General features: G+C 42.1%; 1 protein-coding gene across 1 annotated transcript in view; it reads right to left on the bottom strand.

Annotated features, from left to right (window-relative positions):
• Positions 1 to 23727, bottom strand: part of LOC310762609 (craniofacial development protein 2-like) — a 63790-nt gene extending 40063 nt beyond the window's left edge. The window contains exon 1 of the mRNA XM_083613922.1: positions 23670 to 23727. The gene's annotated coding sequence lies outside the window, so the exon portion shown is untranslated. The remainder of the gene's footprint in view (positions 1 to 23669) is intronic.
• Positions 23728 to 24870: the final 1143 nt, after the last annotated feature.

Below are 24870 nucleotides of genomic sequence, written 5' to 3'. Positions count from 1 at the left end.
ATAGGGAGAATTTTTCAGCCCAGGGGCTGCTTTCCCATCATGGAATCCTTCTAGGGACCACATTCCAATGGTGGGTGGGTCCAGAGTTAAAAGGGAGTAGAGCAATGACTGTAAATGTTACCTTTGCAATGAAGGCTAGTTTCTAAACACCCCTCTCTATCCACCATCCAGGCAGGCAGGAAGCGTCATCAGAGTTTAAGAACATATTCCAGCCAATCAAAAGAACACAAGTTGGGTGTGAAGCAGATTCAGTGAGGGGGGTGGCTTGAAGAGAGGAGGTATGTCTGGAGAGAATCCTGAGAGCCAGACAGAGGGGTCAGCAAGGCTGCATTTGACATACACCCCTCCGGCCCCATTGGCTCCATTTGACCCAAGGTATAAACATACACCACCTATCTCAACTTAAAACATTTGTCGTTCTCTAGAAATCTTATTGAATCGTATTCCTGATCTACCGTTCTCCTGAAATACAGCACAGGCTTGTCGCTAGGTTCTTGCATGCTTCAACCAATGGGGCCCTGTTGAGAAAAATAAGCAATAGCAAATGACCCAAGGGAAGACTTAAAGGGGCAAGCAAGGAAGAGGTGAAAGGAAGAGCACAAGGGGGTCAAGGGGAGCTTTGGTTAGCAAGAGGATCACTAAAGGGGCAAGAAAAGGGGAGGGCAAGTGAAGTTTTTAAAAAGTTAAAATGCACAACAAAGAGTCAGAAAGAGCTAAGAAAGGAGAGGGGGGCAGAAAAGAGGGGTGGGGTAGAATAAGGAAAGAAACAGAGAGGCACTGAAAAGTCCACAGCAGTGGTGATGGAGAGATGAACCCCCAAGGCATTCCTGGTAGTGCTAATTTGCTTCCCGGTTTTGGTACTTCCTACCTATCAGTGTGCAACCACACCTAGCCACTGACGATGCCAGATTTCTCCCCAGGTCCCCATGCCCAGCAGTGTCTCTATTATCCTTGATGAAAGGTTTCAGGTAAATATTAAATCAATGCACTTGTGAGCCGCCTCTAGAATTTCTCAACTGCATTACGTGATCAGAATGACTTGCTTTGTAAGAAGAAGAGAAAGAAACAACTCCTCGTCAACTGGATTTGCATGTTTGCTCTCTGAACAGCTGTAAAACAGCAAATCCTATTAGGGGATTCACTTAAGGCACCGAAAAATATATCTCCGTCCTGTTAATCAGCTTTTTTATAGAAAGCATTAATGTTTCATTCAATAAAGATGACCCAGAACACTCAGCTGCTCAAGAGCTCTTCAGAAAGGGTAAGATAACAGAATCTTCATGCCCATAAGAACTGACTGTTGTGTGTTCGGTGAAATTTTCAATTTGCATCTACATCATAGGGATATCAAACCAACGCTACAGCTTTTACTAGTCCATGTAATGGCACATGTTTTGCAACATAGCTTGATTTGTGCCGGGCACACTTGAATTCAAAGAGGGTTGACTCAGTATTCAAACTGAAATAGATTGAAAAGAAAGCTCTGTGATAACAGCTTCCACTAAAAAGCTGCCATGTTTTAATAAGGAGAAATGATGGAGGAGATTCTAACTTAAAAGTTTTTTTGGGGGGGACGAGACACAGGTGCACCATCTATTTTGGTGGTATCTAACTTTAGCTTACGCTTGACACCTTTTATGCCCAGTGTCTTTCAGAAATTTTAGTTGGAAGTAGGGATGGGGTAGAAATTCAATTCAATTAGCATTTGGAGCTGAATTTATCCAATTCACACTTTCCATCCTTCATAATTCACACTTCTCTGAATTTTGCAATGCAGTTCTCCAGCCAAGAAAGGTGTACAAAAGTGCATGTGTTAGGTTAAACGGTGTATAAAAATAAACACATTGGTGAAAATAAACATACCAAAATGTGCTATATTAGTCAAAACTACAAACAACGCTATGTTTACTGGGAGAAATTCACCCTAAAATGCTGAAGTATTTTCATGAGGCAGTCTGGTTGGCTCCCTGTCAGGCCCCATCCAAGAAGCGGAAGGATTCCATAGAAACGGGAGGCCTTCAACCAATCAGGAGGGGCCGCTGGACAGCTGACTCACATCCTGTTGCCAAAAAACCCCCAAGCATGATCCCCACCACTGGGAACAGGACCACAGCCCCATTCAGAGAAGTGCATTCCTCCAAGTGCACTGGTCTTATTGGAAGAGACTTCCCTTTAAATGCCAGCGAGAGGGGCATAATCAGTTGTTGAGACATCTTTGCAGTATTTGTCTGGTCCTGAACTCCTTGTGTCATTTTTGAACTTTTAGTTGTGCCGTTGCTGATCTGTCCTGGTTGCCTGGCCTGAATTGTTACAAGCCTCGAATAAAGCTTCAATTCTTACATACACGTAGGAGGAATCAGTGCCATTGCTTCTGGAACGAGAGCCAGGAGAATCACTTGACATCTGACTACAGTAGCATGGAGGCATGTGACTAAGCAATTGTCGTGGTCTGAGTTTATCAGAAGGCTTGGTGCAATTATCATTGAGCTCATACCAAACAGTTGTTCAGCTGGGCAGAGCAAACCCCAGACTCAGACTGAATGTTGTTTACAGTAAGTGCACATTACAGAGGCAGCTGGTTTAGGGACTGTTCTAAATGTGAACCTAAAAGAATCTGGATAGGTTCATGACCTGAAATGGCCAATAGAGGCACACCAGACATTATCTGCATGTATAAAATGGCTGATAACATGTAGGGCGGCCACTTATGCATCATCAAAAAAGAGGAAACACATCACCAAAGCGGAGGCCAAAAAAGGACACAGATTTGCACAAAATCAGCATGTGTTAAATTATATGTATAGATAGAAATTAAGAAATAATTACTATAATTTAAATAGAAATACATTTCACAATGGAAGACAGTGACCAGGTGATCTGTGTACCTGCTCAGTCCTCTGTCCAGGTGATTAAAATTCAACTTGGATTGTCTATATCATATTTATTGCATTTTATTATTGCTTTTAGTCACTTTGAAGGCTTGCCAAAGGGCAGTCTTCTACCTGAAGGTGTCCTCTATTTGAGGGGCTGTCATTATTTCCTTAATTCATGTGTTGCAGCGGCGGCGGCAGCAGCAACAATTGTTGATGGGCAGCTTTAAGGCCCTTGTTTTTCTTTCTTATACTTCTTCATCTTGAAACTAGATTGGACTTTAACCTGGACTTCAAATAAGAGGACACATTCACACAGAGGACTATCTTCTGCCAACTCTTCAAACAGAAGATTTGAAGATCTTCTTTAAAGTAGGACATATGACCTTCATAATAACAATTCAGACATTTTAAAATTCTCTATAAATCCAGACTCCCAAGTGTTGCATATGAATCCTATGGGAGGGAAAGTGAAGTTACTCTAATAATTCCATTTCCAGGGCTATGTGGTGATCACCAGCAGGTGTCCTTGAAAATGACCATTTTAATTGAAGCTTTCCTTCAGAAACCATTTGGGTGTACAGATAGCAAGAAGAAGCTCAGCATGTGAGCTACTGAAGTGTCGCACTGAGCACTGCGTACAGCATACATAAGGGAGACTTCTTTCCTAATGGGACAAACTTATGTATTTTTAAACTATATATTCTTAATGGGCACAACAAAACAGTAGGTGGCTTTGTCTTCCCACAGCAGCTGTTGTTTAATCTCTTTGCCTCTCTGCTGTCTTCCAAATGTTGCATGCTACAAATGAAAAGTGCTCAGAGAAGCTATGAAAATTAGGGCTGTACCTTGACCCCTCTCTGACCTCCAACCCCTAATCTGCCCTGTGATCTCTAGATCAGACTGATATGCCCTGTGCTGCTCCAAAGGCCACCCAGTGTTAAAATAGGGGTTAAAAAAAGTTGGGAGGGGGTTGCACCAGCACCATGTAGCACCAGATCCTCCCACTGAACATCTGATTCTGTGTACTGTCAATCACTGCTCCTGATCAGCTTCCCTTCAAACAAGGGAACAATAACCAACCAAGCCAAAGAGCTCCCATCTCCTAGCTTAAGGAGAACTTTGTTTAGCCTACAGGTGCGACTCCCTTCCAAGTTTGTTTACCACAGTTAATAGGGAGCCAGTACCAATACTAGCCCTCACTCTTTCTCGGGAAAAAACAGACACGCTCTTTGAAAATATAGTGATTTCTTTTAACTTCACCTACGAGACTCGCTTACAATTTCAGCCAAGGCCTGAAATGGTATCCACCAGTTTTTTTAATGGGCCTCAAATGCGTATTGAATGTGTGGGTGTGAAACCATTCTGTCTGGAAGGGAACACTTTCAGAAATAACCATTGTCCCTCATAATTACAAAGCAAGAGTCATTCTTTATTAGTATTTTTTCACCCTTGTAAATAGCCTGAGGCAAAACTGATGGAAATAGATGTGTGTGGGAGTTTTAGGACAGCATTTCTCTTTCAAAGGAAAACCAATTGCAATTACTTTTTTTAAAGTAAGTAAATTAAAGCAAAAGACCTATGAAAGAGAGAGAGAAACTTTCCTTCATAACTCCCTAAAAAGAAGAAAAAGCATCCTTTCAATGTTGCCTTCGGGAAAATAAAACCAGTTGAGAAAAATATGTAACAAGCTCCTACCCAAAATGCTGATGGTGTAGAGTGGTCCGATTCCAAACCTGACAGATGTGGTCTAAACAAGGACCATCTCAGTTAAGCTTTGATATCTGGTGAGCCCATGCATCTCCAAAAATACACAGTGTACATAAGAAAAAGAGTTTATTTATGCATTCATTCATTCATTCAATCCCTAGGCAACATAGACAGTAGAAAAGACAAATAAAACCATAACATACAACCGTTCAATAAACATCAACGCAGCAATATTAAAAGACCATCTCATCTCCCACATACCCAACTGTTCACTGAGCTCTGCAGGAGAGGGCATCCAACAGATACCTATCCTATCTTGGAAATCTGTTCTGCATGATGTTGGAATTCCACATTAAGTTGGTGGCACATACCCATTGGGACTCTCTCCCACTGCATATCACAGGTACCTTCTCTGTTGTCTTTTTAGCACTGTTTTCTCTTTCAGCAAGCATTCTAAAATCTTCATTCCATTTGCTAGCATGGACCCTAGTATTCCAAAGCTTTTAGTAACAAGACTTTCCAATCGAGACGTATTTTTTCAAATGGTCTTGTGCCTTTGGGCGCTTTTTGTAATGTTTGTGCAAAACGTTTTCTTTTTAAAGGTTAACAGCCTACTTCCTCCACCACCTCACTCCAGTGCTTGGTCATTTCCTTGGTCTGTTTCTCTTCTTTAAAACCAACACACTTGTAATAACAGCACCATCTGCTGACAGGCTTCTCTAGAGAACTTCATTCTACAAAGGCTGACTCTGCATAAACTGGCTTAATTAAAGAGCAATCAAGGTTTGGTGTATAAGAGGGAAGCACTACAGATTGCATTATCCTGTAGTTTGAAATGCATTAACCTGGATTTATTGCTGAAGATTTTTTAAAAAAATATCAAGGGAGGAATTCTACCACTTGCCTGGTACCTGGGAGTTGTCATCAGGGGCTTTTGAGTAAAGTATGTAGTGACCAGATTGCTGGTTGCAGTTCTTTTATTTAGTTCTCACAGAATCCCTGTTTTGAAAAGAGCTGCAATTGTTGCCAGTTTGTTTTGGGGCCCAATTCAAGGTGCTTATGTTAGTGTTTAAAGCTTAATAATAATAATAATAATAATTTATTATTTATACCCCACCCACCTGCTGGGTTTTCCCAGCCACTCTGGGTGGCTTCCAACAGAATATTAAAATACAATAGTCTATTAAACATTAAAAGCTTCCCTAAACAGGGCTGCCTTCAGATGTCTTCTAAAAGTCTGGTAGTTGTTTTTCTCTTTGACATCTGGTGGGAGGGCGTTCCACAGGGCGGGTGCCACTACCGAGAAGGCCCTCTGCCTGGCTCCTGTAACTTGGCTTCTCACAGGGAGGGAACTGCCAGATGGCCCTCGGCACTGGACCTCTAAATGACTCAGGCCCTAAATTCCTGAAAGACTGCCTCCTTCTCCACAGATGTTTGCTCCACCAGCCTCAGGAGCTTGAGTTGTGGTGGCCCAGGAGAGGACACTCCCTGCGGCAGTTCCTAAATTGTGGAACTCCCTCCCCAAAGAGGTACATCTGGCATCTTCATTATACAGCTGTTGGGGAATGCTGAGGATGTACCTCGTTACCCTAGCTTTTGACACCCGAGAGTATATATTTAGGACCCACTTCATTTTTGTGATTGTAGCTTGTTTTTAATATTGTGTTTTAATTGTTATCACTTGCCCAGGAATCTTAGGATGTAGAGCAGGTAATATTGTGCAAGTAACACTCTTCATACAGAAGTGAGATCAACCAACAATTTGTTCTGCCCTCTCATCTTTGGCAGAAGACCATCTCCCCCTCTTCTTTTAGATACCAATTTTTTGAAATGCCACATCTGTTTAATTTTCTCTTCTTTAATTTAAACATCCCTGGCTTCTTTTCTTCACATCCTTTGCCTCTGTGATTCTCATAACTAACTTCTAATATCTTCCAGACCAGGGTGAGCCCAGGCATTAGGCAGAGTGAGGTGACCACTTCAGGCACCAGTGGCAGCCCACCAACTGTTTTCCATGAATCCAACCTTTCCCTTCTGTTAAATGATGGAGCTGTGCGCACCACACAGCCTGCTTGCTGCCCTCAGGTGTAGGGGAGGAAGTTACTGCATCACCAGTATTGAAATCAGATTCAACTGGCAATCCAGTTGGAATAGGGAAGGGTGCCACCTTGTCATTATGTAGAAAAAATGTCTTGGGCTAGCCAGGTTCTACATCTGATTTGAAAGTCGGTGCCCAGAAGCGAGTGCCAACCTCCAAATGTGCTGTGTTTTAACATTTGGAATAACATCATATCTGTTACTGCATCCTGAGATCAGGAATCCAAACAATGTTGTTTCTTTCAGCATGTAAGTCCATGATGACATTTTCAAAGGTTTTGCATTATTCATACAGGATCTGACTGATTTATTGTGCAGTTCTTAAATTGTTCCCAGCGTTGTATCATTTTCCCTTTGCAATATAAATGGAATTGAGAGTGGGCATCTTTATTTTACGCTGAAGTTCTTCAGCATAAAAACATATGACATTTCTCTTCCTCGTACTGCACAAACTGCACAATTGTATTTTTATCTAACATAGTGTAGGCTGTGTGCTCACTAGGAAATAAGTTCCATTTGAATTCAGCTGAAATGTCTTCTGAAGTTACATAAATCAGATCAAGTCGTATGAGTTAAGCACTTTGAAATCTCATTTATTTCCATGAGAGATAAACAGCACAATCCTCTGTCTCCTCAGATATAAGTCTTGCTACTCTAGTAATGGGGGTTAACCCAACTTCACATCTCCACATCTCAGATCAGAATAATAGGCTTGGTCTTTTGGGGATTTCTCAGAGAGTTCTGAGAAAAATCAGACTTCTAGATTAGGGTTAAAATCTAGACTGGCTCAGGATATTTTGCCACCTGAGACAGAGCTCTAAATGATGTTCCCTTCAAAGCTATTGTGTCTAGTGCACAAGGCCACCCATTGTATTTTGGCATCTGAAGCAAAAAAATCCTAATCACTTCTACCTCTCCCTGACAGTAAAAATATAATGATGATACATTTGAGCAGGACTTAGTTAAATACAACCCTTAATATATTTTTTTCTGGATCACGCCTGCCATTGTAGGTTAGTTAGGACAACCTTTGGTTTTCAATGGTATAAGCAATTGGTGCAGCAGTAGAACACAGGGAGATTAGTTAGCAGCACCTGGTTCTAAACCTAGGGATGAGGAAGCTGCAGCCCTCCAGATGTTTCTGGACTCCAACCCTCATCAGTCTCAGACAGCATGGCCATTGGTATAAGGAGATGGGAGTTGGGAGGGGGCCACAAGTTCTCATCCCTGTTCAAAAAAAAATTCTCTGACAATTCATTGACCAAGATATTGACATGGAGATTTAGCTCCAAACTGCAGGCTGTCAGATTTGTACATATTAGTTGAAGCCACATGGCCAGCCTTGATGTATATATATTATTTTTTTTCCTGGGCTGCATTTGAAATGGTTCTTATTCAGTAAAAGAAAGCAAAAGAAGCATTTCCAGATGCTACCTTCCTGATTATTGAGTTTGACACCTGAAGTGAATCTTTATTTTGCCAGCTTCTCTTCCAATCCAACTCAGGCAATTGAACACACAGTTGTTTCCACTGATGTTTAGAAATTGATCAAAATAGCAGGTGAGATTTAGCGCTTAAAAGCAGAAAGAGGAAAAAAGTTGATTTAGCAAACATTAAATTATATCTGGTCACACTTAAAAAATGCTAAATACAGAACAGCAAACTCTTTTTTTAAAAGGCAGCATGCGGTTCAAAAGCTGTTTGAATGTCAAGTCCATCACTTACGTACAACAGGTGTGACCCACCTGATTTTGTTAGACTTTCACAACCCCTCTGCCCAAGCCAGCATGGCCCAAGGTCAGGGATGAAGGGGACTGTAGCCAACAACACCTGGAAGGCCACAGGTTCTCCATAACTGTCATAGAGATATCATGAGATTAGGTTATATGGCATAGACTAAATTTGTATTAGAGGAATTATGAATATTTGGCTTTTGGCAACAGGTGAGTTTTAAAAATATCCAGGTATGTTTACACCCCACATTTCATCCATCACAGAATTCAATGCAATGCACACCAGGTATCCAGCTGGTGTCCCAACTAGGCATTAACTGGACCAATATCTGCTTAGCGTCAAAAAGGTGATTATGATGTACCCTCAGTTTATCAGTATGTTTGACAAGCTCATGGGTGGTCAGGGACTTAATAAAGAACATTGGCATTCAGTGATTTCTGAGAATTGCTGTCCTCAGCCTTCTTAATTTGACTTCCCTCAGAGTTCAAGAGGCCTGGAAGAGGCACAGCAGCACTTGGAAGCAGCCCTTGAAGTTTTAATTTATAGTCAGAGTGACTCATTCAGGGCCCAACTGCACGTTGCGTTGATTGTGTGGCTTGGAGTCACATCAGCAGATATTAAAATGTAATCCTAGGAGCAGCAGGGAAGCCTTCATGTACAGCATATGGGGAAGGGATGTTTAACACCAATGGGAAAATTTTACCTTCATATCACTAATGGCAGAAGGGGGTGATAGTAATTGAGATCATGGTTTCTCTCAACTACCAGCGTTCTGTGGTCCCTATAAAAATCACACCCACACACATAGCATTACTTGAAAGCAAATACCACAGTAGTGCCAAGTGTTTGCCAGTGCCTTCTCACCTAAAGTAAACTAAGCTCTATACAACAAGAGTTAGAAATCTGTGGCCCTCAAGATGTTATTGAACTACTACTGGATCTTCCAGAAACAACAGAATAAAACCATTACTCTCCACCATCATTACAAAGGAGAGACAGTGGCCATGGTTGTCCCAGAAGTAAACTATCAGTGGAGCAATAATTAATAGAATATACCCATTATAATTTATAGCTCTTAATAAAGTTTAAACTAATAAATATTTAAAATCAAATCTTCAGAAGGTACGAGCTGGGACTCTCTTGTTCCTCTTCATGTTGTTTGAATGAGTACCATGAAACATTTTACTAGTATAAGATAAAGCAAAATACCGGTATGTTCACCCAATATTTGTATAAGCTTTCTTTTATATCAATTCCTTCAAGGGAATGAAATGAAAAGGCCTAATTATTTTGCTTGTGTTAGCAACTGTAGAAACAAGTTCTTCCACAGTGGCCTTCATAGAATCATAGAATCATAGAGTTGGAAGAGACCACAAGGGCCATCGAGTCCAACCCCCTGCCAAGCAGGAAACACCATCAGAGCACTCCTGACATATGGTTGTCAAGCCTCTGCTTAAAGACCTCCAAAGAAGGAGACTCCACCACACTCCTTGGCAGCAAATTCCACTGTTGAACAGCTCTTACTGTCAGGAAGTTCTTCCTAATCTTTAGGTGGAATCTTCTTTCTTGTAGTTTGGATCCATTGCTCCGTGTCCGCTTCTCTGGAGCAGCAGAAAACAACCTTTCTCCCTCCTCTATGTGACATCCTTTTATATATTTGAACATGGCTATCATATCACCCCTTAACCTCCTCTTCTCCAGGCTAAACATGCCCAGCTCCCTTAGCCGTTCCTCATAAGGCATCGTTTCCAGGCCTTTGACCATTTTGGTTGCCCTCCTCTGGACACGTTCCAGTTTGTCAGTGTCCTTCTTGAACTGTGGTGCCCAGAACTGGACACAGTACTCCAGGTGAGGTCTGACCAGAGCAGAATACAGTGGCACTATTACTTCCCTTGATCTAGATGCTATACTCCTATTGATGCAGCCCAGAATTGCATTGGCTTTTTTAGCTGCCGCGTCACACTGTTGGCTCATGTCAAGTTTGTGGTCAACCAAGACTCCTAGATCCTTTTCACATGTAGTGCTCTCAAGCCAGGTGTCACCCATCTTGTATTTGTGCCTCTCATTTTTTTTGCCCATGTGCAATACTTTACATTTCTCCCTGTTAAAATTCATCTTGTTTGTTTTGGCCCAGTTCTCTAATCTGTCAAGGTCGTTTTGAAGTGTGATCCTGTCCTCTGGGGTGTTAGCCACCCCTCCCAGTTTGGTGTCATCTGCAAATTTGATCAGGATGCCCTTGAGTCCATCATCCAAGTCGTTGATAAAGATGTTGAATAAGACCGGGCCCAAGACAGAACCCTGTGGCACCCCACTAGTCACTCTTCTCCAGGATGAAGAGGAACCATTGATGAGCACCCTTTGGGTTCGGTCAGTCAGCCAGTTACAAATCCACTGAGTGGTAGCATAGTCAAGACCGCATTTTACCAGCTTCTTTACAAGAATATCATGGGGCACCTTGTCAAATGCCTTGCTGAAATCAAGGTAGGCTACATCCACTGCATTCCCTTCATCTACCAGGCTTGTAATTCTGTCAAAAAACGAGATCAGGTTAGTCTGACATGATTTATTTTTCAGAAATCCATGCTGACTATTGGTGATCACAGCATTCCTTTCTAGGTGCTCACAGACTGTTTGCTTAATGATCTGCTCCAGAATCTTCCCTGGTATTGATGTCAGACTGACTGGGCGGTAATTATTTGGGTCCTCTCTTTCCCCCTTTTTGAAAATAGGGACAACATTTGCCCTCCTCCAGTCTGCCGGGACTTCGCCTGTTCTCCAGGAATTCTCAAAGATGACTGCCAGTGGTTCTGAAATCACATCTGCCAGTTCTTTTAATACTCTTGGATACAGTTCATCTGGCCCTGGAGACTTGAATACATCTAGACTAGCCAAGTATTCTTGTACATCTCCTTAGTTATTCTGGGCTGTGTTTCCTCTGCTGAATCATTTGCTCCAAATTCTTCAGGTCGGGCATTGTTTTCTTTATCAGAGAAGACTGAGGCAAAGAAGGCATTGAGGAGTTCAGCCCTTTCTGTGTCCCCTGTTTGCATTTCACCATCTTCTCCTCTGAGTGACCCCACTGTTTCTTTGTTCTTCCTTTTGCTACGAACATACCCATAAAAGCCTTTTTTGTTGCTTTTAACCTCTCTAGCAAGCCTGAGTTCATTCTGTGCTTTAGCTTTTCTGACTTTGTGTCTACACGTGCTGGCTATTTGTTTGAATTCCTCTTTGGTGGTTTCCCCCCTTTTCCATTTTTTGTACACATCCTTTTTTAATCTTAACTCAGTTAAAAGTTCTTTAGATAGCCACCCTGGCTTCTTTAGGCACCTTCCATGTTTCCGTCTCATTGGCATTGCCTGAAGTTGTGCTTTTACTATCTTCCTCTTAACAAATTCCCAGCCATCATGAACTCCCTTTCCTTTTAGTATTACTGCCCATGGGATCTCACCCAGCACTTCCCTAAGTTTTATGAAGTCGGCTTTCTTAAAGTCAAGAAATTGAGTCCTAGTATGCTTGGCTGCTCCTTTCCGCTGTATAGTAAACTTCAGAAGAGCATGATCACTCGTGCCTAATGATCCTTCCACTTCTACCCCACTAACCAGGTCATCAACATTGGTTAGGACCAGATCTAAAATGGCTGTTCCTCTTGTTGCTTCTCCCACTTTCTGGACAATGAAGTTGTCTGCAAGGCCAGTGAGGAATCTGTTTGACCTTATGCTCTTGGCTGAGTTTGACATCCAACAAATATCCGGGTAATTGAAGTCCCCCATTACTACTATCTCCCTTCCTTTTGCATGCTTGGCCATCTGTTCCAGGAAGGCATCATCTATGTCCTCTGTTTGGCTTGGGGGTCTATAGTAAACTCCCACAATGAGGTCACTGTTATTCTTCTCTCCCTTCATTTTGACCCAAATGCTCTCACTTTGGCTTTGAGGTTCTAAATCTTGGATCTCTTCACAGGTATACACATCCCTGACATATAACACCACTCCTCCTCCTTTCTTGTCTGGTCTGTTTCTCTGAAATAGATTGTATCCCTCCATTATTACATTCCAGTCGTGGGACTTATCCCACCAGGTTTCAGTGATTCCTATTATGTCATATTTAGTTTGCTGTACCAAGAGCTCAAGCTCATCTTGTTTATTTCCCATGCTTTGCGCATTAGTGTACAGACATTGAAGTCCATTAATCATTCCCCCGTGTCTCTTATTTAAGGATTTTTTCCTCCCACCACTAGGTCTGCGTGCTGTTTGCTCCATTCGGTCTATGACATTTGGATGATCATCTTCATCAATTGATAGACTCCTACCTTCAGGAGCACTGTCTCCCTCCCCCACATTAGTCAGTTTAAAGCCCTCCTGATGAGGTTTCTGAGATTTTTTGCAAAAACATTCCTCCCAACCGTTGTGAGGTGCAGCCCATCGCTTGCCAGAAGTCCATCTTCAAGAAACTGCATTCCGTGATCTAAGAATCCAAACCGTTCCTGTTTACACCATTTGCGAAGCCAGTTGTTCACTTCCACTATTTTTCCCTCTCTCCCTGGGCCACGTCGCTCAACTGGGAGGACAGATGAGATGACAATTTGTGCATTTAATTGCTTCAATTTCCTGCCCAGAGCCTCGTAATCTCTTTTGATCTTCTGGAGGCTATTGCTTGCAGTGTCATTGGTTCCCACATGAACCAAGAGGAAGGGGTATTTGTCAGTGGGTTTTATGATTCCTTGCAGTCGTTCAGTTACACCTTGGATCTTAGCCCCAGGGAGACAGCACACTTCCCGAGACATCTTGTCAGGCCCACAGATCACTGCTTCTGTTCCCCTCAGTAGGGAATCCCCTATCACCACTACACGCCTCCTCTTAGGTCTGGTTGGGGTTCTTCCGTGAGTTGTCCGTTCCAAGGTCGCCTGCACATTCCCTGAGGACTGCCTTTGCTGCTCGTCTTCATATACCTGATCGACTGTAATGAGGGAGAGATCCTCAAATGGAGTCTGCTCTTCGTCTTCCATGCTAGGGGAAAGGACCTCAAAGCGATTGCGTATTTCTAAACAATCAGAGCGAACCCTGGGCCTCCTACTTCTCTTTGAGTCACGTTTCTCCAAATATCTGGCTCCTGTGTTGGTGAACTAGCCTCCTTCTCAGGGGAGTCCCCTGTCTCCTCCTTGGTGGAGACGGTGTGCTCTGTTGCTTCCAAGAAGAGCTCCTGCTCTCTAATTCTTTGGAGCGTAGCTACACGTTCCTCCAGTTGCTGGATTTTGTCTTTTAAGAGGGCAATCAACATGCAATTGCTGCAGGTAAAGCTGCCTGCAACCTTTGGCAAGATGGCAAACATTGCGCAGGAACCACAGGTGACTGCAGCTGTTCCCTCACCCTCCATCTTGAGAACGTGTCATTGGGGGTGACTACAGCGGTCCTCCATCATAAAAAGCGTGAAGACAGGACAAATACCCCCCCCCCCAAAAAAAACCTAGGTCTCCCCCAACAAACGTTTGAGACTAGCTCCCCTAAATCTAGAAGATGGATCAAACTGCGAAGATGGATCATAATTTCACTATTTTGTTGTGTAGTTGTTTAACTTTAGTGCAGCCATTTTAAAATTGCTTGTTGCTCCCTCAGGAGATAATTGGTGAGGAAATGGGTTTATGTAATGCTCAGTCTTGGCAGATTTAAGAAAATTGTTTTATTACTGTCATATGTCTATTGCTGTGACCTCCACAGTTGTCCCCACTGCAACATATTTTCATTTTCATTGTTTTTGTTGCTCTAAACAAACAAACAAACAAACAAGGATAGGGATGGAAAACACTGAGATTATCCTCTCTCTCTCTCTCTCTTCTTTAAATAGAAAAATCTAATGACTTGTGGAGAAGATGATGGAAAAGCAATGAGATCTGTAATAAGCATCAATCTGCCATCTCCTGATGACTCTCAAGAACTTAAAGTTTAAGGGTTCTATTCTAACCCTACTTCCCCCAAAGTAAACCCCACTGAGTTCAGCTAGACTTTGTTATGAGTAGACATGGTTAGTATTTAACTCCTTTTTCTTTCTTTCTAATATTTCTAAGCAACCTTTAAGGATAAAAAAACTTTCAAGGTGGCTTATATATACAGAAACAACCACACCGAATTAAAAGAAGTCAGAGTTAAATTTCAATCCCACAAATATTAAAAATCCAATATTTGTAGGCTATATGGTTTTGCTTGGACATTTTCCAACTCAAAAATGTGGTCAAAAGTTATGCACTGGGGAAAAGTGTGCACAAGAAAGCACCTATTGGTGAAAATAACCTGGAAATGCATTATACGAGGGACAATTTCTTTCCAAGTTGTGTATATTGGGGGAAATGCACACAAAAATGTGTATAAATTTTCACAAATTCAGAAACCGGTGTAGAAATAGGATGAACTGAAGAGTGGAAAATGAGAAAGCAAAATTGACAGATTCACCCTGCCCTGCATGAGGGACTGCAACAAGGTCATAGGATCTCTTGTACTTCATTAAGTAAGACATAAATAGATAATAATATGATACTAGGGTCTCCAGTAATAAAACTTTGAAGAATCATATGGTTTTGTCTCTAAAATTTCCAAGGGGTGTGTGTGGATCACTCAATGGAACACAATTCTTTCTCTTACCCCTTTCATCTATCTTTTTCTTTGGAGTTCTGGAACTCTACTATTAGCATAAAGCACATGTTTTATAAGCCTCCAGTCCCATTGCAAGGAGGTTCATAATCAGTTGGCCAATTCATCAAAGCGCCTGGGTATTTTACTACATGTCACTGGTGGACTTTTGGAAGTTTCTTTTCAGGGGCATGAAAAAATGTTTGGGAGCATTGGGGCAGGGGCAGGACTAAGGTATGAGCTAGGGAGCCAACATGTCCACATGGTTCTGCTAAGCCACAGCTTGGCTTACAATGATGTGTGACCCAGACCATTCTCACGCTGTACTGTGGAAAAGACATATTGTACCTTCTGACCATAATAGCACAGTACACTTGATGTTCCAGTTATGACATCCATTTAGATGGTTTAGTTAGCCATTCAAATGTGCCGGTACTTTTAGTGAGTATAATAGTTCACTGCTGTTGATGCTGCTGCTCACACAATTACTGCTAGATGTTACTGGAAAGCAGTCAACATTCCTTTGAGAAGATAGACATAACACAGCTTTTGGGAGGTCAGACTACATCAGAGGTCGGCAACCTAAGGCCTATGGGCTGGAAGCGGCCCATAAGGGTCGCTTAACTGGCCCATGAGCCAACCCCGAACCTAGCCGCTCTCTCGGCGAGTCCCTGCTCGCTGTGCTAAACCGGCGCAGTGCAGCACGGGGACTCTCTTCCATGGCACTCGAAATTGCTTCTGTGCATGCCCAGATGTCGAAAATCACTTCTGCGCAGGTGCGATTTTTGGAATCTGGGCATGCGCAGAAGTGATTTCCAGCGCTGCGGACATGCGCAGATGCAATTTTTGGCATCGCGCTGTGCTGGCCCAGCCCATGGAGGATCTCTGTGGGAGTAATCTGGCCCATGCCCGGTAAGCCTTGCCGACCCCTGGACTACATGATTCTTCTTTCCTGGAGGAAACAAAAACAGGAAGTGTTCAAGCCTGGGGGAAAAAAAATCAATATAGGCATATATATCAGGAGTGTATTTAACAAGGCAGAAAGGGAAACCTGCAAAACCTCTACATCCCTTCCAAGGGAACATGACATAAAAGGGAGTAAAACAGAGTTAGTTTTTTTAAAAAAACCCCACCAACCACATTTATTTGTGTATAAACTGTTGATTTTTTTTGTCAGTGAGAAAATTTCAGCAGCAGTATAAAATGTTTATTTGATTGAGCACTGAAAGGGGCAAATATTTTCCTGAAATAGGGAGTGATCCTATACAGTGGTACTTCAGGTTAAGTACTTAATTCGTTCCGGAGGTCTGTTCTTAACCTGAAACTATTCTTAACCTGAAGCACCACTTTAGCTAATGGAGCCTCCTGCTGCCACTGCACTGCTGGAGCACGATTTCTGTTGTCATCCTGAAGCAAAGTTCTTAACCTGAAGCACTATTTCTGGGTTAGTGGAGTATGTAACCTGAAGTGTATGTAACCTGAAGCATATGTAACCCAAGGTACCACTGTATATGAAGTAAGATGGAATAAAACAAGCTAGTATAAATAATGGTGGCAAAATGTTGTGCCAGATCCAAACCCCATTCAGGAACAAGCAAGGCTACTGTTGTGCACTGGATCCAGCTGAATCTGAGATAACAGATGGGGGATTCTGTCAGATTGAATTGATACAGACACACATTGGCCCACCTGGAATGATCCAGGGATGTCAAAAGACAGAGTGGTCAGGCAGCTGCAGAGAGGGAAAGACAGGCTTCTCCAGCATATTCCCTGCAGCACCCACCATCTCCTGCCTCACTCTGCCAAATGGAAGGACCAGCGCTGCTTGTTCTTCTGTCTGCAGAGAATTCCACAGTAAAACTTTTCTACTAATTTGAAATCTCTGAGCAGAGTGACCCAGATGCATATAATTAAAAATGGAGGGGGGTGGGAATACATGTCTCATTAGTTAGCATGATGCTGAAGATAAATATCTTCCTTTTAACAAGTTTGAGAGATGGCTTATTCCTTTTGCAATAGCTTGTCACAACCATTATATCTGAGGCTTCCTGTAAAATGCAAACTGAAATGACAGACACAGAGACTTGCTTCCAACTGAGACCTCCCCGGCCATCGTTTTTGCTTTTTTTTTTGGCAGGGAGGGGAGAGGGGGGGGTATGTCAATGCTATCCATTTGCATTATGTTAATATTTTGCAACCAGGAAGGTTTTATTCCAAGTCTTGATAGCTTGCTGCTGTTGAAATAAAAAGGGCATGGCTTTCTGATACAGAAGCCTCTCTGAGATCAGTTTAATCCTCATCATTTAAAAATAAATAAATGCTAGACTTACTGTATTCCTTAGCTTCATGTCTGTATCTCATAACTGCCAGTAACTCTCTTGAGAATGACAGAAAGTCAGAAATCCAGTGAGAATGAGAACCTCTTGTGTAAATTTTCAGAAACTCAACGGTGTTGTTTATCTGTCCTCAGAGCAGCCTTGGATATCAGTGACTAGGATGTTGCCAGTATTGGAAAACATTCCATGTAGGGCTGGTTAATTTCCATGAAGATGAACTGTGAAAATGGCATTGGCATAGAAATTTAGGCAGTTTCAACGGCATGAAAGGATGGACTCAAGATTCTGACTTTCATATTTAGCTTTGTGAATCAGCTTCTTATCCTTGACAGGAAGAATGAAGGTATACATATACTGTATATCTTATATTGGGGACCCAAAAGCTACAACAAAAATGAGATGCTGATGCAGGGATGTGAGAAGCCACTACAGATGGCCTGCAATGTAACACCAGACTGGAACATGCTTAATCTAATTTATGCGCAGGTAGGCTGCCACCACTTCCTCCTTCAAAGCGCACCTAGGTCTTGGGTGAGAAAGAAACCCAAATCTTACATTATTTAGTTACCTGATAGGTTAATCTGTCTAGCTGCAAGCATCCAGATATCAATATATTATTCCAAGCAAGGATTTTGGAATCAAAATGGCCAAGCTGCCATTTTGGCTTAGACCAGTGCTATTTTTTTTCTAGAAAAAGAGGTGCCAGAATTGAGTTCCGGTGAGTTCTGGCCAAAAATAAGCCCTGGTTTAGACAATATTATGAATTGTTGCAACAGATTTGTGGACCCTCACTAAGTAACTGTTGAATGAAATGGTTGCCTTTTGAGCCATTTTTTTTTATGATTCATGCCATAAATTCCTTTCCTTTTCACAGGTTCAGTTTCACAAGTTTTTGTTCTTTTTTGCAATCTGTGAGATGTACTGCAATATTGCCAATCAAAACTGTTGAGAAAACATACAACACAGAGAGAATTATTATGGAAATTCAAAGTCTCTCTCCCCTTTCTTACAATTTCATCCATGGCCGGCACCGAAAGGGAACTCTTTAAGGTGGTTATAAAGAAAAATTATCCTGGAGCAACGTCCAAAGCATATTCACAGGCATATATGTGAGAACAAATTATACAGTTTTTCGGTGGGGAAGGGAGGTATCTGAACAATAAACTCAAGCGGAATGCAAAAGGGATTCCTGTTGGGGAAATCTATCATTTTAGTTTCTTAGCACGAGGTTAACTTGATGCTTCTTTCTGCGTCTCTTGTTGAGGGTCAAAGCAGCAGTTTTGGCATTTTCTTTTTTTCAAGATTGTCTGTCTCTCTGGCTACCATCAGAATCACCCATATACCATGGTTTCAATTCCCCCTCCCCAAGATTTAAAGGCAGTAATTATTATATTATTATTTATTCCATTTATTTCTTACTTGCCACATAAGGATTCTTTAGTGGCTTACTAAAGTATAAACTGCAACATTACAATAAAACCTTGTGGTCAGCTATATAAATTTTAGAAAGTGGTTTGTCCATTTGTCTGTCTGTCTACTTTCTATGTGTTTGGAAGCCTCTATTGTCTCCAAACTCAGCATGAGGGTTCCTAAGGTGGCACCTCTGGTCTTCATGGACATTTGGATACCGGGCACCATTTTGATTCAAGATTGCAGACCGAAACATGACTTTGAGGTGACTTCATCCATTTTTTGGCACTGGTTCGGCTACCTGTAAATATATTGCTGCCAAACATGACACAATGGTTTCTGAGGTGCGTGTAGCAGTCTTTGTCAATATTTGGATGCCAGGTGCCATTTTGAATCAAGATGGTGGAACAAAAGGTTACTTTGGTGTGACCTCACCCAATTTGGGGCACAATGGGTTCCAAACTTACAAAATACACTATCCATCTAGAACTCACAATGCTTTTTGGTTACTACAGATTCCAGAACAGTGCTAATCTCTCTCTATATATATATTGCAATTTTGTCTGTCTGCCTGTCCATCTATGCTCTATGTACTTGGACACCATTTAAGCTATCATCACCAAATTTAGCATGATGCTCCAAAGATTGAGGAGCTGGTTTTGTTCTATGTTTGGACAACATTTTGAATCAAGATGGCAGACTGATTTGGATACCTCTTAAGACATTATAACTAATATGCTAGTTCCAAGAAACAACTCACACTTTTATGTCTTTTTTTTTTTTTTACATTTTTAAATTGTGACTAGGCTCCTCAAAAGCCAGGCCTCTCTGGATCACTGAGAGGGACTGTAAAGGTCACCCCAGCTGATTACTTGAAATGCTAGATCACAACTTATTCCATTATGAATCTTTTAGGGCATATTCTAGAATATGGGAATTAAGACCGGAGCATGTTGAATTGCAATTCACACAATTGTTCTTTTAGAGAACACTTGCCAGGAAAAGCTACCTTGATTCATCCTTTCCCGTTCTTTTTAACGGTCTGATTAGAGTGCTGATTGTAAAAATCAATGAGAAGTAAGTGGAAATCATGCTGCCTTTGGATCTTATTGACGATCACTTTTTACTGGATTGAGGAGTCCTTTCGGCAGACTCATCGGCTAAAAATGCACTTATCTTTCAAGCCAAGCTACACTAATATGCTCCCAGGACTACCACCTGATCCTCTTCTTGTGAGTCCAGTAGCAAGCTGTCTGGCATTTTATACCTAAATAGGTAGCAAATGCCCAGTTCTTCTGCATTATCTTCTATTATCCACCTAGCGCTCAAGACAAATAATCTCTTTCTCAGCAGGTTATTCTATCTTTCAAGGTTCTCTTATGCCCAAACTGCTGGAAACACCGATATCCTTTTAGATAATCAACGAAGGTGCCTCAGTTCACCTCCCCCACACCCTCTGTCAGCACTTTGACTCATGTGGTTCAGGATAGTAAAAGGCAGGAAAAAGGATTAGCACCACAGTAACATAGTGCTATAGTTTAAAGTAGAGGAAATCAAATTGAACAGGCTTAAGGATGAAATGGAAAATTTGATCTGGACCATCCTGCTGAGTTTAAAGCCCACCGTTTTGGCTTTGTAATAATAATAATAATAATAATAATAATAATAATAATAATAATAATAGCCAATTTAAAAGTGGCCCCATTTATATGGGTTATGATATGATATCTTTATTGTCATTGTCCCATACAGAACAATGAAATTGAAAAATCTACATAAGACATTCAAACCCCCCTAAAAACTCTGAAACCCCATTTTAAAATACAATATACTCCTATAGAGAGAGACTCCTTATACTGTCTTTAAAACCAGAATTGCATTTGGGTAGAAACTGTTTCTCAGGCGGCTAGTCCTGGTCTTTATAACCCTGTACCTTCTTCCAGAAGGCAGAAGCTGAAAGAGATCATTTCCGGGGTGCGCACTATCCTGCGCTATCTCTGCAGCTTTCTTATGGCACCTGGCAGCATAGATTTGATCTAAGGTGGGAAGAGTGCACCCAATTATTCTCTCTGCAGTCTTTACAACCCTGGACAGCATTGTTTTTCCCCTGGCCGTGCAGCTCCCAAACCACACACACACAGGCCATAAGTTAATACACTCTCCACAGTACAATGGCAAAATGCCATCAACAGGTCCTTTGAGAGATTGTTTTTCCGGAGGATTCTCATAAAATATAACCTCTGCTGTGCTCTCCTCATCAGGTCTTTGCTGTTTTCTCCCCAGGTTAGGTATGCAAATGAGAGGTAGCGACATTTGGGGGGGGGGTAGGTGTGTTTGCAACCTAAAATGTTTGAACCTGTTAAATTCTGGAGTGCAGGAGGTCTTCTTGACAGTCCCTGTCACCTAGGAAACCTCAAGTTGTAGGTGCAGATCCATTCTCTGACAGGGACTGGCAAGGCACTGAGGAATGGGTGGCAGAGGCCATGGGGCCAGAGGCTGACCTGTGGGAAGGGGGCAGTGATTTATAGGGTTTTGTGCCTCCTGCAAGGCAGGAGCCAGGGCTGGAAGGAGGAGAAGAGACTGAGCAGGAGAAGCCAGGGGAGGCAGGGCAGGAGGCGGGGCAGGAACCAGGGCTGAAGGAAGGGCAGGATGTGCCAGGAGCAGAGGAAGTGATGGTTCTTGAGAGGGGGAGTGGTAGAACCCCCTGTTCTGTGGTCCCCAGGACCAGGAGGGACATGAAGAGACAGGCACAGCAGCAATTTCTGTGTAGGAGAAGTCATGGGTTGCTTGTGCAAGCAAGCATACTTAAGTGTGGCTGGAGGCATGGTTATGTTGTTGTTCTAAGAGTCCAGCTCAGAGCACAAGCTTGGGGAGGGGATGACACTTACTTTGTCGCCAGAAGCATGTGTGTGTGTTCTGTGTGCTCTGCCAGTAAACCATTAAGCTACTAATCGTTTGTCCCCCTTGAGCTGGGTGCACTCAGAACATTTTTTTTTTCTCTCTCTCTCTCCCACACACCCAAGAACAGCATTATATGGCATAATACCCAATTTATTATAATCCACATGAATACAATCCCATGAATAGTTTACTGGGCATTAACTCTGTTGAATTCAGTGATACTTGCTTCAGACTGGCTGCTTATGTTCCATTTGTAAAATGCATCGAGGTTCATAGCCTCATTCTCAGGCTATGTACACGCATAACCTTTGAAATACACAGGGGGCATTTTTTCGTAGCATGCTTTTGTGCACAGAAGTTTGCAATTGTGCACACTTCCAGGCAATAACATAATATAAAGTGGCAGCTACTATCTGTGTCATCTGTACATATAGTTTTCAAGCTAGTGTGGGACAGGGATGACGTGATGTGTATAGCACCCCCCCCAAAAGTGCCTGCACCCAGCACTGAATGCACATTATCATGTAATGCACACATGCCTACAGTGCACATTAAAGATATTTTAAGCATGGCAATATTTTACACAGACGTGTGCACAGCCCCTCATTTAGATCATCACATTTGTGACACCACAGACGATTATGCTGCATGCACATATATGCACGTGCAATTGTTGTGTGTCAATATACACATGTTTCCCACCTGTTTCCTAAGCATGTCCTTTCACTGGATGATATATTCATTGGTCACATATGAAGAACCTAGATTTATTTGCTCCAGTTCCAGTCACTTCTTTCCATTAAATTTCTGTTTGTATGCAAATGAATTCAATGGGAGAAGGAATGTGGGCCCTGTGGTTTCTTCTGTTTGTGGTGACTGCAAAAGCACTCAAGTCTCTCACTAGGAAAATTATAATAATGGTTTTTGCTGTCTTTTCTGAACATTTGGTTCAGCCTCAGCCGTAATGGATGAGGCCCAACGGCTGGGAAAATTCACAAGCTACCCACCTGAGACCTAGAAAACACTGCAATGTATCTCCAAGTAGTTCATTCCAAAATCCTCAGGTCAAACACTAAATAAACATCTGATGTTTTGCCATGTAATCACTATTTGCCCAGATAACTTTATGGAGAAGCATACAATTGACATGAGCATTTAGCCGAATTAAACTCAGTGGGGCTTACTTCTGAGTAAACATGCTGAGGATTGCACTGTAAACACAGTTATCCAGAAGTTTCAGGATTATGATATCTAAACAGCAATACTGGGATGAGGAAGAAATAGATAGCTTATGATGAAAATCAAATAAAAAGTTACAGGGCATTTTGCTGTGCTTTCACTTCCTGCTTGTTCTTCTCACACCCCAAACCTGGATTTACAAAAATAAATAGAAAGAATTCATATTTCCTCCCACCTATTTCCCCACCAATAAAGCATTGACTTTTAGCAAATCATCGTTATTAATTGGTCTAGTGTGCAATATTTTACTTATACCCCTCTTCTTATCATCCGCCAAAACTGGGATAAATTTGCTCCATCCAATTTCAAACATTTTAAGCCCTTAAAGGTCAAATCAAAATAGCCTTTCTCTTTAAGCATTTTCTCTAGCTTGCTATTAAAGAGTCTCAATTTGGAAAATAGATGGAATAGCTGTTGGCTATTTTCAGAATAGTTATTACATGGGTTATATTGGCACAAACTAGCAAGCTGATTGCAGGAGGGGGGAAATTGCCCCCTCCCCCACTTCTTTAACCATTGGTAAGAATCGGTGTTAGTTACATTTGTGCCTTACTTGCTAAATGGCCTTTGATAACTGCTGCTTACTCCCAGCTGCTGGTATTTCCTGATTGCACTGACAGTTTTTGTGTGTGTAGGTGGAAGGAAGGGTATGACAGCTTTGTGAACCCAAAGAAAGGGGGAATCAGCAAAAAGATCCCAGGACTGGGAGCGGCCGCCGAGACCATATAACACCGGTCTTGAAAGACCTACACTGGCTCTCAGTACGTTTCCGAGCACAATTCAAAGTGTTGGTGCTGACCTTTAAAGCCCTAAACGGCCTTGGTCCAGTATACCTGAAGGAGCGTCTCCACCTCCATCGTTCTGCCCAGATACTGAGGTCCAGTGCTGAGGGCCTTCTGGCAGTTCCCTCGCTGCGAGAAGCCAAGTTTCAGGGAACCAGGCAGAGGGCCTTCTCGGTAGTGGTGCCTGCTCTGTGGAACGCCCTCCCACCAAATGTCAAAGAGAAAAATAACTACCAAACTTTTAGAAGACATCTAAAGGCAGCCCTGTTTAGGGAAGCTTTTAATGTTTAATAGATTATTGTATTTTAGTGTTTTGTTGGAAGCCGCCCAGAGTGGCTGGGGAAACCCAGCCAGATGGTCGGGGTATAAATAATAAATTATTATTATTATTATTATTATTAGGAAAGACATTGGAAAGAAACAATTTGGCAGTTTTGAAAGTAGCTGGATAAAAAGATACAGAGTAAATCAGTAGTACGACTACAGAAAAGGAGGCTGCGGTGTTCTCTCTTCCTACATCCCTGTTTACCTTCAGGACCCACGAACCACATGTCTTCTTCCTCCGTGCTTCACAAGAGCTACACTGTAATCGGTTTGGAACAATGGCTTCTTGCCTATTGCCATAAGGAGATAAATGTGATGGTGCAGCTTTCCTCTCAGCTAAAGGTGCCTAGAGATTACTGTAATTCAAAATCTTCACAATGAAGCCACACTCTCAGCGCAGATAAGAGGCCTAATACTGCTACAGCAAGCAGCTCCGTACAAGTTGTGTGAGCCTTCCCCAAATAGCACCACCGACTTAGAAGTAACTCACAGTGCTGCGAAAGTGTGAATGACGGCCGCTCTCGGATTTTTAGACAGTCTTGAAAAGTACAGGCTTCAAACTTCTAGGTGTGGCTCTTCTCCCTAATAGCTTTAAGAAAAAGAAAAAAGATTCTGTCGTTCCAACAATAAGTAAGCAGCACTCAAGTGAACCTGAGGCCGCAGCAACCTTCTTAAATAGCAGCAGACTTGGGAGTGCATGCTAATTAAAATGCAGTTAAGGACACATGTATTAAATTGCAGCATAGCACAAAATCCTTGCACACATTGTTTGGGGAAGTTGGATGTGCAATAACTGAACAACTGCTAATTTCACTGTGGGTGCCAGACTCAAGAGAGAGTGAAACTG

The sequence above is a fragment of the Podarcis filfolensis genome (genome assembly GCF_964270895.1).
Source record: "Podarcis filfolensis genome assembly, chromosome: 5".
In the NCBI taxonomy this organism is placed as follows: Eukaryota; Metazoa; Chordata; class Lepidosauria; order Squamata; family Lacertidae; genus Podarcis; species Podarcis filfolensis.
The sequence above is the reverse complement of the archived record's forward strand: the minus strand, read 5'-3'. Positions and strand labels throughout refer to the sequence as shown.